This window comes from Periplaneta americana, chromosome 11 (assembly GCF_040183065.1).
Source record: "Periplaneta americana isolate PAMFEO1 chromosome 11, P.americana_PAMFEO1_priV1, whole genome shotgun sequence".
Classification (NCBI taxonomy): domain Eukaryota; kingdom Metazoa; phylum Arthropoda; class Insecta; order Blattodea; family Blattidae; genus Periplaneta; species Periplaneta americana.
In genome coordinates this window covers 158,849,977-158,863,977 of record NC_091127.1, presented here as the reverse complement: position 1 = coordinate 158,863,977, position 14,001 = coordinate 158,849,977, and the positions used below count along the sequence as shown (strand labels likewise).

Sequence of the window (14,001 nt, the reverse complement as noted above, 5' to 3'; positions counted from 1 at the left end):
TCCAACACGGTGCATTTAACTTGTCTGGCGCACGGACTGCCAAATTCCGTCGACATCGCATCAATTACATAAGTACGAAATGTATGATTATTGTATGTATGCGATTCATATACGCAAGACTGTACTTCTGAAGCACGCACAGTGAGTTGCTTACCTGAGAGTTCAGTACACTCGCCACGGAACGCTCCAGTCATACTTAACTTGACGGTAAAGGGCCCGCACTCCCGCGGTTTAGTCATCACTAAGCGTAGTATTCCTGCTACCAAAAGACTCAAGTTGCGGGTAAATAGTCTATATAGTAGGTGGAATCCAGGTGATGCATCAGAGAAAGAGACAGACAAACATGTACTTACTGCATGTTCGTAGAGTACATCCAACCTGAAATAAAAGTAGAGCAACTACCGACTTTATAATCTAACGGCACAACAGCCCGAAGTTGGCCAGGGCCTGCCTGTGTGACAAACATTTTTTCTGCATAAAGTATGGGTACAAAGTGCTGACGGAGTTGGGGCTCACTTGGAATATGTTCCTTCGTGTACTTTTCTAGAAATTCTCCAAAGTGTTTATTATTCATTTCACTATGCGGTAGATTGGCATTGACCATCACGGTACATAGATCACTGCAAAACATGGATTTCTTATCGTACTCTCTCAGAGTTTGATGGTACTGCTTGTTTTGAGTTATATTCAACCATATTTCTATGCCTTTTTGTATTGCAGTGTCTTTCAATGCACTGTTTTCTTGTAACTTTTATATCTACTTTGCACAACTTACATGTAATGTAAATTATTGGCTCCGAACTCCTGAATTAAGTCTTCCAGCCTTTCATGCTTCGAACTTTTTGTCGTCGGCATTTTAACTCGTCACAAATACAAATGTTACGTTAAGTAAATAATACGACTTTTACACTTCACTGGTTTAAAGCACTCACTATGACCGTGTTCCGGCTTCAACACAAACTAGAGTGAACGTGAGTAAGATACGGTTCTATGTTGTATCAGACGGGACGTATCCCTGGGCTGTGACGTCAGGTACAGTATGAGAGTAGGCAACTGTATTCCAGCTTAGACGTAGCTGAAATACTAAGCTTATACAGGGACATCATTTTATTTTTACTAACATTTTTATTATTAACCTGGCTATACCTATAGAGAACCGGAAACACAGATTGCTACACCCTTCCACGACTGTAGTTCGATGATACTGGCGTAAAACACAAACAAATCACACTACTAGATATAGGAGGGAAGAAAAGTAGTTCATCCATTTACATAAACTAGGAAATATGGCGATTTTTGAGTTCGATAATTTTCATTAGGTTTTTGTTTAATCTTAATACAATACTGTATTAAGAATAAGTGTTTTTACTCACGAACTGAATTAGCCATGCGAACGTATTCATTATGCAGTGTATATTATACTGTCTACAGCATATTAGCGTACAATGTAGAGAATGAAGTTAAATTGAAAAATCATAATATGGATATTTAAAAACATTTTTGAAAACGGTGGCCGTTCATTTCGATACAGGCTTCAGTTCTTTTGTGCATATTATCGCACTATAGACTATTGCATCTAATTCCAATTGCCAGTTTCGTCCCTCGTACTAGTAACTCATGTTGAAATAATTCTGTACCTACTCTATAAAAGAGTACCTTACGTACTGTAAATTCGATCTTCACTTCTGCCCGACCCGCACAGATAAAATTACTCAGACATGCTATCTACTGTCCGTCCAAGTGGTTATGTCGCAGGATCGTAGAAAGGGGGGGAGGAATCACGTGATAGTTAATTACTTAACGAGGCCCTTTTATTTGAGTTATTTTAAACAGTTGCATAATATTACGTAGACGTCCAATTAATTCCTAACAGAAATTAATGTTTTCACAAAAGAGCTAAGAAAGCCCAGCCACTAGTCTTTACAGTGGAGCGAGCAGAAGCAGGTGGGGGAAATCGGGATGCGACGTAGGCAAACGGACGACAGTACCTGTGCGAAAATATGATTCAATATTGGAAGTTTTCGTTAATGGAAAACGCGAATATATTTCTGAAACGTACTATACTCACTAACCCAGTACTGCGGCCTTGGTTCTGCGTGGAGGATAATTGGAACTTCGTTAGTAGAAGGGGCGGGAGTGAAGTACATTAAAAAACTCAGGTACAATAAAATTTGAAGTAAAAATAAAATGATGTCCCTGTATATGAGGGTTAAGGAAGTAACAGAAATATTGACAGTTCACTTTCATAGTCATCACTAATGTTGGGGACCGTTAGGGAACGTTACGGCGATTTCAAGTTGACTATCCGTTCACCAGTCAGTACAGTACTTAACAAAAGTTTAAGACCATGAGCAAATTTCATATAATTATTTCCTGGTCCTATATTTTTGTTTCTATTTCCCTCATGAATATTTTGTCAATTATTTGGACTGTGAGACATCTATCGACGCAAAGAAAGTAAAATTATGACATTTAGTTTTCGAGTTATGATTTTAATGAAATATTTTGTTACTGTAAAAAATGCTACATTTATAATTACGGAATAATTTATTCATGCTAAACCAACATGTTTATTGTAGTGATGATTTTTTTCAAGCAATTTGAGAAGTGTGATAACACATTGGCACCAGAAAGAAAAATTCAAAAAAATTTTATTTTCGTTTTATAATTTTTTGCATATTTTTCCAAAATAAGGAAAATAATAGTAGAAATAACTTTAAGTAAAGGCATTCATAGCTTCACTGTGGAATAAGCTAACGTAACCGGACCTACGCCAATCGAAAGTACGTGATTTCGTACTTTCGATTGGCGTAGGTCCGGTTACGTTAGCTTATTTTCATTAAAATCATAACTCGAAAACTAAATGTCATAATTTTACTTTCTTTGCGTCGATAGATATCTCACAGACCAAATAATTGACAAAATATTCATGAGGGAAATAGACACAAAAATATAGGACCAGGAAATAATTATATGAAATTTGCTCATGGTCTTAAACTTTTGTTAAGTACTGTACTCCAGCATGCGTAAACAGTCTACCTGCTGAATAATAATGAGGAAGGTTTAAGGTTCTCAGGCGCATACTTTCGCAGCGAAATTTAGTGCGTGTTTTGAAGTGAATGATGGGAACATTACATGTAAATTTTGTAATACAAACATACGAGGTGACAAGAGATATTATATGTTATGTATTAATTTAATTCTCTATTTTTCAAAAGGATGAAATCTTGAACATAGTAATTGTATATATATATATATATATATGTATATAGTGTACAGAGTATGTTTAAACATTCGCCTGTCACTCATTTGTCCACTTTTATTCTGATTTGAGGAGTAACGGTTCCCTACCTTCAACCTGCGTCTTCACAGACATGCTTTAATATATTTATAAGCTTCCTAAACTACTGAGAAATTAGTGAAGGTTCAACTTTCAATGTAAATCAAGAACATGGGCCACCAGGATTTAAAAAATATGACAATGATAATAGTGATTTAATGTTCAATATGAAAGTTTCACTTCGCTATTCGAATACTGTTCACGACGTTTATGGCTCATAAAATATTTCACGGGTTTAATATCTGTACCTTCAAGCACGATAACTCTTCAGTCAAATTTTATTAGAAATAGTAGGCCTAATTAAATAACGCAGTCATAAGGTACAAGCATGATACAAAAAAGAAATCAGTCTTTATAACTCTAGTAACTTCGGAAGTTTTATTTCAGACTTATATGTTGTTACACCATAAAGTGTCCTATCTTCGTCCTTTAAATTATTTTATCTTCATTTTTAGACCCATCCGTTTGGATTATTATTGATATTTGATAGAAAGAATAGAATACATGCACCAGAGGTCTGCATCGGACGTTTTCGCTCGAGCGCCAAGTAGTTCATAGCATAATCCGATAGGTAGCGCACATGCATGATGGGTAAAATTGTCGCGAGCGATAAATCCTCGAACGATATAAGCCGAGCGTTAGACATTCGTTCTTGTTACAATGGTGAACTGTGTAGTAACATCATAGATGTTTATCATTTCAAAACTTTGCAGTGTTTAACTAACCTCTCCATAGTACAACTACAAAACTTGCTTTAAACTGTAATATAAATGTTGTAGGTAAATGCTTTTTTCCCACACAGGAGTGATTTTGTTTTTACCACATCTAATAGATGTTATTGGATGTAAATATAATTATTATAAAAAATGTTATGTTTTATTTAACGACGCTCGCAACTGCAGAGGTTATATCAGCGTCGCCGGATGTGCCGGAATTTTGTCCCGCAGGAGTTCTTTTATATGCCATCGACCTAGCCCGGGATCGAACCCGCAACCTTGGGCATAGAAGTAATTATTATAAACGGAGAACACAATCACGATAATGGAAGAACCGTATCAAGTTTTCTAATAATAATAATAATAATAATAATAATAATAATAATAATAATCTCTAATAATTGTTAGTGTATCAATCTTCGCTTCTGTAACAGTTGTGCATCATGATTATTCGTTTTATTATATTTTCTGTGACGTTATCTCTGTACTAATATTGTTATTAATCTACTGCTATATCAATAATATTTTTAAAACGTTTCTACATTGTCGCAGTATATAGGCGGAACACTATGTATGGACCTATCATATTATATGTGTGGTAAATCAAATATTGAATAATTATTAATTAGCAATAATAACTGTGTATCGAAGTTTTTCATACTATTTTATTTATAACTTCATGTTTCTGTTTTGGTAAGTTCCATTGACTGTTCCATTAAACGTTTGTTAGTGTGCACTCGAAGTTGGTTGCTTGACGGTTGTCAGCCCACTTTGAGGTCTGTGGATATAGAGGGAAAAATTGGATCGGTGTCGGTTAGAGTTCCCGGGTAGCTCAGTGGTAGAGCGTTGGTACGTCAAACCAAAGGTCCCGGGTTCGATACCCGGCTCCGGAACAATTTTTCCCTCGAAATTATTCAAATCAACTTTACAGGAAGTTATACCTGAAATCTTGATTTGCATAATACACGTCACTGTTCGTTAACAGAAAACCACAATTTAAGTCACACGGAGTTAGTGTGCACTCGAAGTTGGTTGCTTGACGGTTGTCAGCCCACTTTGAGGTCTGTGGATATAGAGGGAAAAATTGGATCGGTGTCGGTTAGAGTTCCCAGGTAGCTCAGTGGTAGAGCGTTGGTACGTCAAACCAAAGGTCCCGGGTTCGATACCCGGCTCCGGAACAATTTTTCCCTCGAAATTATTCAGAATGCATATTATTTTAATTCTTACCTGAAACTATTAGGACTGTTACGATCTCTACTGTTGAGTTTTCTGCCCAACACTTCATTGGACGATCTAGAGATCATTTACCTTTTGAAAACATTGCCTTTAGGAAGTTTTAACACGCGCTGTTATTATTATTATTATTATTATTATTATTATTATTATTATTATTATTATTATTATTATTATTATTATTATTATTTTACTTCTTCTTACTTGCAACTATTAGGCCTGTTACGATCTCACGTTGATTTTTCAACCCAACTATTCATTGGACGGCCTAAGGATAGTTTCCCTTTTGGAAACATGGCTTTAGGAATTTTTAACGCATGTTGTTGTTGTTGTTATTATTATTATTATTATTATTATTATTATTATTATTATTATTATTATTATTATTATTATTATTATTATGTCGAAATTGGTTAGGAACATTACAAATATTGTCAAGGAAATAAACATTCGAGGAAAATATTATATATGTATAATAACTATCAGCAGCAGAAATTTGACTGATTGGGTTTTGACGGGCCGAGAGGAATCGATTGATATATTTATTGAAAGCTATTGCAATTACATATTAAAATTATAATAATATTTTTTCAGGGATTTAGCTTATGATTGTAATTACAAAAATGTTTCGCAAGCTTATAGTCAGTTATTCTCATAATACCAATTTTTAAATAATCTCTGTCTCTGTCTCTCTCCCCCTCTCCCTCCCCTCCCCTTTTCTATCCCCTTCTTCTTCCCCTCTCTCAGATTTCTCAACTCTAAACTTCGTATTCGATCTTTTCTAGCGGTCCAGATTTCACATCTGTACAAACAGGAAAATATACAGTTACTTTATGTAAATTTACAAACATGTCTTCATTAATTACTTTTTATTTTAATGTAATTTATTCTTCCGCAGTCATACCTGAATCGATTCAACTTCGTTTTTTATCCGTATCTTTGTGATTCATCAGTACAAACCTGAAGACGCTCAATCTTACTTTAATGTCTTTAAAAAAAAAAGCCACTCTAAAGGTTCACTGAAAATTAAACATAATGTAAGGGTTAACTTAAAAAAGTAAACTTTACGGTAAAATTAAGAACATTCACGATGGGAACATAACCGCAAAGATACTTGGTAACCATGGAAACATAACAACGACGCCATTTCTTTATATTCTATCATACTTCAGCGCTCCACGATTGTGTACTGTTTGCAAATCACGTAAGTATAAACATGAAAGTTTGGAATTTGCAAACTTTCATGTTAACGTCTTACGGCAATGTTAATGTCAGTGTTTATGTGAATCATTGTAAATGATCCCATTTAGTAACCCGGCCGCAAACTTTTGTGTTCATGTTACGGTTATGTTTAATTGTCATTGTGAATAAAACTGAGCTATTGTCATCACTTACGTTTGATTTAATTTATTCACGACGTTCATCCTGGGAGTTCATTTTGAATCTAACCTTACCTGGGACATGCATATCAAACACACATGCAAGAAAGCATTTTCCAGTTTTCACTCATTAAAAAGATTGTACCACTAGCCAGCTAAATTAAAGTAGACTCTTATTATGCCTCATTTCGATTATTGTGACGCTTTATTCAGTGATCTCGGGGCGGATTTATCCCAGAAACTCCAACGTGTTCGTAATGCGTGTGTTCGTTTCATTTGTAATGTCCGCTATTACGACCACATTTCGCCTTCTTTCGATAAATTATTGTGGCTCAGGTTAAATGAGAGGAGAAAGTTACATTCCCTTTCTCTCTTACACCGAATTTTGCACACCTCTACTCCCTCCTACTTATCTGTCCGATTCCACAGTCTTTCTCGGTATCATAACTTAAATACTCGGTCACAATATGATAACACGCTAGAAATACCACTGCACACATCATCTCTTTATTCTTCATCTTTCACTGTTGCTACTTCTCGTCACTGGAATTCTCTGCCGCCTGAAGTCAAGGGCTGCCGAACTTTAATTTCCTTTAAATGTAAATTAGAAAAATATCTTATGATGAGTTGCCAGACCTAACGCGTTGCAAGTATTTAATGGAATGTGTTCCACTGTATTTATTTTTATTTAGTTATTTTTGTTTCTTATTTTTATTATCTAAATCGTGTTTATTTATCACTTAACGCCAATATGTATCCCACTGTGTTGTTTTTTATTATTAATCTATTTTTGCGTACATTTTATTCAATTGTCGGTTTCTGGTTTAATTATGTGAATCCTACTTAATTGTAATCTAATACTAATATGTATACTAATGTGTTTATTTTTATTTTTACTGTGTACATTTTTTATTGAATTATCGGCTTCTGTTTTTATGTGATTCGTATTTGATTCTAACAACATTAATATGTATTTCGCTATGTTTATTTTTATTTTATGACGTAAATTTTTATGTAACTACCTCTTTTGATCTCATTATGTACCTAAATTGTATCAGTATGTAATTACTTAATTCCGATCCAGTTCTACAGTAGAACCTCTATTATCCGTGGTAATGAAGGGGATTAACTGAACGGTTGATCGAAAATATCGGATAATCCATACCATGAAAGATTTAGTAATTTCCTTCGTGGTCTTGTATTTAATTCGCTAGGTAGTGGATCAAAAGTTCACTTATTTAAGTCTGGTTGTAAACGACAGGGTTTTTAAGGAGCAAGGAAGCCATTTGTAATGACTGTCTCAGGAAAGTTAGGAATAAAGGAGGTCTCATGTTGTAGATTTACATTCTTTTTAACACTATATGCTCGTTGTTTTTATTAAATCGTGCAGCTGTAACTCCATTCTCATATTCTGATCCAAAATAAGTCACAGTTTTTCTTTGTCAAACCTTTCAATTATTTCATTTTTTTTTCGATACTTAGCACAATACGTTTTTTGTTAACACCCGTGGAAGACATTTTATAGGCTATACAAAATATATTATAGAACGGTAATTCTAACAGTAGACAATGCTGTATAATGATGTATGTATGTATTTATTTACACTGCAAGTGGGCAAGCACCCGGTGGCAGTGGTATATACAATATTAACTATACACAATAAAATGATAAGCAATACACAATAAAATTTACAATACATAATACAATTTACAACACATATACAATTTTATACACAATACAATAAAAATACACAATACAATTTAACACAATAATAATAAAACATAAAATAAAACACTAATTTTACAACACAACCTACATAATTATGTATAGGTCCTACATAAGTTTCAATAGTCTTTCACTTTACTCTCATCTCACTCCCTGTAGTGGCACTATGACGCATTTCACTGACACTTTAGCACACATTTCACTATCACTCTGTAACACATTTCACTGACACTATAGAACACATTTCATTGACGCTATAAATTATCACTGATCGGAACTGTTCACTGCACTGTAAAACCATAACTTCACTGACTCACCTCGCTTCACTGATACAACAGTTCAAATAAGTCAAATAATTACATCCTTATGAAAAAGACGAACCATACCAAGCACAGATGATACTCTCAGGCTTGTAATAACACTCTCTAGCAAAAAAAAAAATATGTAGAACCTACTAATATGATGTACAAAACAGTACTTCATACAAGTTATTTATTTCTGAAGAAAAAAAAAAGATCGAGAAATAGACAGTCGGATAATCCGCCAATCGGTTAATAGGGTGACGGATAATCGGGGTTCTACTGTATGTTCAACTGTGTAAGCAAGTTTTAATCCTGGTTGAGTGTAAGAGAAGGCCTTACGGCATTAACTCTGCCAGGTTAAATAAAGCCATTATTATTATTATTATTATTATTATTATTATTATTATTATTATTATTATTATTATTATTATCCTTCTGCGAAAATTGTATCTTTCTCACGCCGTGCCATAGATGAAAGAGTATCCAATGTCTGGGAGTCGTGTACCGGATCCACCATTAGAATATGCAAGGAAGAGGATCGTGTGTGTTGGATCAGTTTCGGAGCCCCCTCCTAGGTCACGGGCTCTGCTTTCCATTCCGTATTATCAATAGCAGCGGAAAATAAATGTTTTCGTCAAATCGTCGCACTTTGTCTAGCGGGAAGAGGGAAGAGCGAATGATTTATTTTGGTGAAGGCTCCGACGTGGAAGAAGAGCGAGCTGCCGCTCGGATGACTGATGGAAGAAGTAGATAACTGCAATACAGAGAGGAGTTGGTTCGACCGGAGCCAGCCCGCCTGGAAGCACAGCTGTCCGGCTCCGGATGAGCTGGGCTCAGTTCGAAAATGAAATCGCGCCACTCGAAATAAAACCAAACCCTCAGCGATCGTCCGTTTCTACAATCATGCAGAATATCTGTTTAAGGGGAGAGGATGGTATTTTTTAAAACTTTTTTCCTATTTGGTGTAAAATATTAATTTTTTGTATGTAGAGAGCTCATAGCTGTGGCAACTCAACCAAATAAAAAAACATATATATTTTTTTTTCGTTGTTGGTAACTCTATAGCATCTGTTAGATGCTTTATGATTGTGCTAACAGATGGAGTTACTTGTCAACAATGTGACGCTGAAACGTGTGTTCAGGTTACTGCCCAGCGACAGTCCTGATGTATTTTTATATTGTGATGATTGGTTAATTAATATTAACCCGGCACACTCACAATCATACAAATTTCCAGACTCTAGACACCCAGGGAATTCCTCTTCTTCAAGAAAAATTCACCGAGAGCCTAGCCCGGGAATCGAACCCGGGACCTCCTGATCTGGAAGCCAGCATGCTGACCAACAGACCACGGAGGCAGTCCAAAAAAAAATTGAAAATAAAAAAGTATTTGGGGGCCCAAATTTGAAAAAAAAAATACCCAAAACAGGATTGTACTAAAACCGATATATCTGAACCGTTTTTAAAGATAGATTCAAACAGTTTTCTGAAATTTATTTGCAAAAGCATGTTCTACAAACTGCCTTTAACAGAATTTTGATATTAGTCCCTACGTTTGTAAAATAAACAATTAAAATTTAATAACAATTTTCTGATTTCCTTTCTTGCAAACAAACTGACGTATTTTTTAAATGAAATCAATTAACAAAATTCTGTTACAGAGAAAAGTTTCCTAATAGTCGAAAGAATGTGTGTTCTAAATTTCATGCATGTATGTTTAATAGTTCAGAAATTATATCCATTTTTGTCTGGAAATGTAGCAAAAAAAATGAAGTTACTGGAAACCGATAAAAGCGGGCGTGTGATTTAAAAATCCATAGCGCAGGAAGTTTAAGAATGACGTCTCAACATCCGATAAGGGCACAAATACCCACAAAATGTTATGCAATGCATTCCACACATTTCAAAGGGTATTTTAAATAATTTTTTTTTTTTTTTGAAAATTTAATTTAACGGAAGCAACAATAAAAGTGGGCAAGTGATTTAAAAATCCATAACGCAGGAAGTTTAAAAATGGCGACTCAACATCCGATAAGGGCACAAATACCCACAAAATGTTATGCAATGCATTCCACACATATCACAGAGTATTTTGAAGATTTTTTTTTTAATTCACTCATTTTTCACCAAAAAATACCATCCTCTCCATAAGGGATGTTTTTAAATTCTGTTTCCACAATTCCATAATACATTGCTGGAAATAATAAATGGGTCCTTTCTTCAAATACAGTGTATCGTTTGTGTGGTGGCGTAGTAGCTTACCTCTGAACCGTATGCGCTTTCAAATCGGATCTATTATAGTATTTTTTTTTTCAGAGATATTATTTCCAAGAGATAAATAAATGTGGAATAATATTTTACAGAGTTCTTTCTATCTATTTTCATTTTGAGAGATACGTTTGAAATGTAAAATCAATCTTCATTATTTCAATATGTATTCTCGAGTATCCCATACTTCAATATCTTCTTGATGTCCTGCCTAGCGATTTCTTTCTCTCCTATTTCCATTAGCCCTTATGAACATGAACATTCATTATTATTCTCTATCTATCCACTCTTTATTGGTTGCATTTTGGTATCCGTAGCTTTACGTTGTGCTGATACAAATTATTTGAGAAGTTTTTGGATAGATAAAAATGTTTTGAACATCAACGCCAATGCCAGAAATAACAATAATTTATGACAATTGAAGGACTCCCTGCAAAAAGGAGGTAGCTTCACTTTTACAAAGTTGTGGAAAATAACAAAACATTTAATATTAGAGGAGAAAAATTCGCTCCGGCGCCGGGGATGGAACCTGATACCTCCAGAATGCGAGTCTAATCAATGAGCCATCTAGCTTGACATTATTATTATTATTATTATTATTATTACTTACTTACTTACTGGCTTTTAAGGAACCCGGAAGTTCATTGCCGCCCTCACATAAGCCCGCCACTGGTCCCTATCCTGAGCAAGATTAATCCATTCTCTATCACCATATCCCACCTCCCTCAAATCCATTTTAATATTATCTTCCCATCTACGTCTCGGCCTCCCTAAAGGTCTTTTTCCCTCCGGCCTCCCAACTAACATTCTATATGCATTTCTGGATTCGCCCATACGTGCTACATGCCCTGCCCATCTCAAACGTCTGGATTTAATGTTCCTAATTATGTCAGGTGAAGAATACAATGCGTGCAGTTCTGTGTTGTGTAACTTTCTCCATTCTCCTGTAACTTCATCCCTCTTAGCCCCAAATATTTTCCTAAGAACGTTATTCTCAAACGCCCTTAACCTATGTTCCTCTCTCAAAGTAAGAATCCAAGTTTCACTACCATAAAGAACAACCGGTAATATAACTGTTTTATAAATTATAACTTTCAGATTTTTCGACAGCAGACTGGATGATAAAAGCTTCTCAACCGAATAATAACAGGCATTTCCCATATTTATTCTGTATTTAATTTCCTCCTGAGTATCATTTATATTTGTTACTGTTGCTCCAAGATATTTGAATTTTTCCACCTCTTCGAAGGATAAATCTCCAATTTTTATATTTCCATTTCGTACAATATTCTCGTCACGAGACATAATCATATACTTTGTCTTTTCGAGATTTACTTCCAAACCTATCTCTTTACTTGCTTCCAGTAAAATTCCCGTGTTTTCTCTAATCGTTTTTGGACGTTCTCCTAACATATTCACGTCATCCGCATAGAATTATTATTATTATTATTATTATAGTTGTGCCTATATCAGCTGGAAAATGAAATTGCAAAAAACATTTTTATAGTCTACTTATTTAAACTTCGGGAAAGTGATATTTGAAATTATGAAGACTTAATGGGTCTTTATCGTTCTACATCCGTAACAGCATAAAATTTACGTGGGAATATTACAGTAATTTCTCTAGATATTAAAATGATGTGTAATACAGGGGTTCATAGCTTACATTACGTAGTAACGTGATGAATGTATCGAGAACCAATTTGAAGCAGATGTGTCGTTAAAAATGAGACACTTCGCGTTGATTACATCAAGGAGAGCGGAGTTTGCTACGACGAGCTTGTTTTCCTTCTTTCCCGAGTATTGGCTTCACAACATTTCATCGAGATATCACTATAATAATAATAATAATAATAATAATAATAATAATAATAATAATAATAATAATAATAAAAATTATTATTATTATTATTATTATTACTAGCCGTACCCGTGTGCTCCGCAGCACCTGCTAGAAATAAATATAAAGTAATTACATAATTAAAATAGGACGTTTGATCCAGGGAACAACTTTTACAACAGCGCAAGATAATCTGCTTCGCTCATTACCCAATTTTTTTGCATTGCATTTATTACATATATATATTTTATGTATTTTAACACGATTCAATTGAGCATAGTTAAAATTTGAATGATAAAATAATGGATTGCTAAGCTAACGTACTATTACTGCATACTAAATCAATACACTCTCGTTGTTCGTTAATTCTCTGAGATTAAAATGAGTGTACATAAATATTATTTTAAGAAATATAGAAAACGAATGTACAAAATAGCCTATCAAATTTTCTGTGCATAAGAAGCTATTTTAATCTTACCTGTCCTCGATTTACTCAGACGTTACTGTAATAACATTATAGCAATATGTCCCTCTAGAGAAACTACACTTTCCAATGGTGAAATAATAATTAATTATACAAATCGGTTAATTTAGCTTCTGATACTACTTCATACAAACACAGAAACATTCTCTGTAGGCTATGTTTAATAGCTTTCGATTGTTGATGTCCAAGGCCCCTGTTTCGATTGTTGTTGTCCAAGGCCCCTTATAGACGAAGTCATTTGTTCTTAATTCATTGCACCGTCTTAGATGGCGTTATTTTAATTTTAAAACTCATTCATCTCATGAAATATCAGTCCTATCAAAATTTTGTAAAGAATAAAACTTATCGGAAATCATTTTTAAAGAAACTTTTGTTATGTAACATTTTTCACAAAAATCAATAATAAGCGAGATATTTCGATCTATTTAATTCAGGCCCCCTTATAACCCCCTTTTAAATAAAGTATTTTGAATGCCGTATAGCCTAAAATCTAAGTTACAATGAACTTAATTTATATTCCAATTTTCATATAAATCGGTTCAGCCATTATGGCGTGAAAAGGTAACAAACATACAGACAGAATACAAACAAAAATTTCAAAAATGCGATTTTCTGTTTCAGGGTGGTTAATTATATATGTTAGGACCAATTATTTTTGGAAAATGGAAAATTACCAGAAAAATTTCGGCTACAGATTTATTATTAGTATAGAT

At 34.3% G+C, this 14,001-nt stretch overlaps 1 protein-coding gene and 2 non-coding genes across 3 annotated transcripts in view; all 3 read left to right on the top strand.

Moving 5' to 3' along the window:
• Positions 1-14,001, top strand: part of PsGEF (Protostome-specific GEF) — a 509,082-nt gene that overhangs the window by 242,683 nt on the left and 252,398 nt on the right. The gene's annotated exons all lie outside the window — the stretch shown is intronic.
• TRNAD-GUC (transfer RNA aspartic acid (anticodon GUC)) lies at positions 4,878-4,949 on the top strand. The gene has a single exon. It is a non-coding gene; the product is annotated as a tRNA-Asp (tRNA).
• On the top strand, positions 5,163-5,234 carry TRNAD-GUC (transfer RNA aspartic acid (anticodon GUC)). Its single transcript has one exon. It is a non-coding gene; the product is annotated as a tRNA-Asp (tRNA).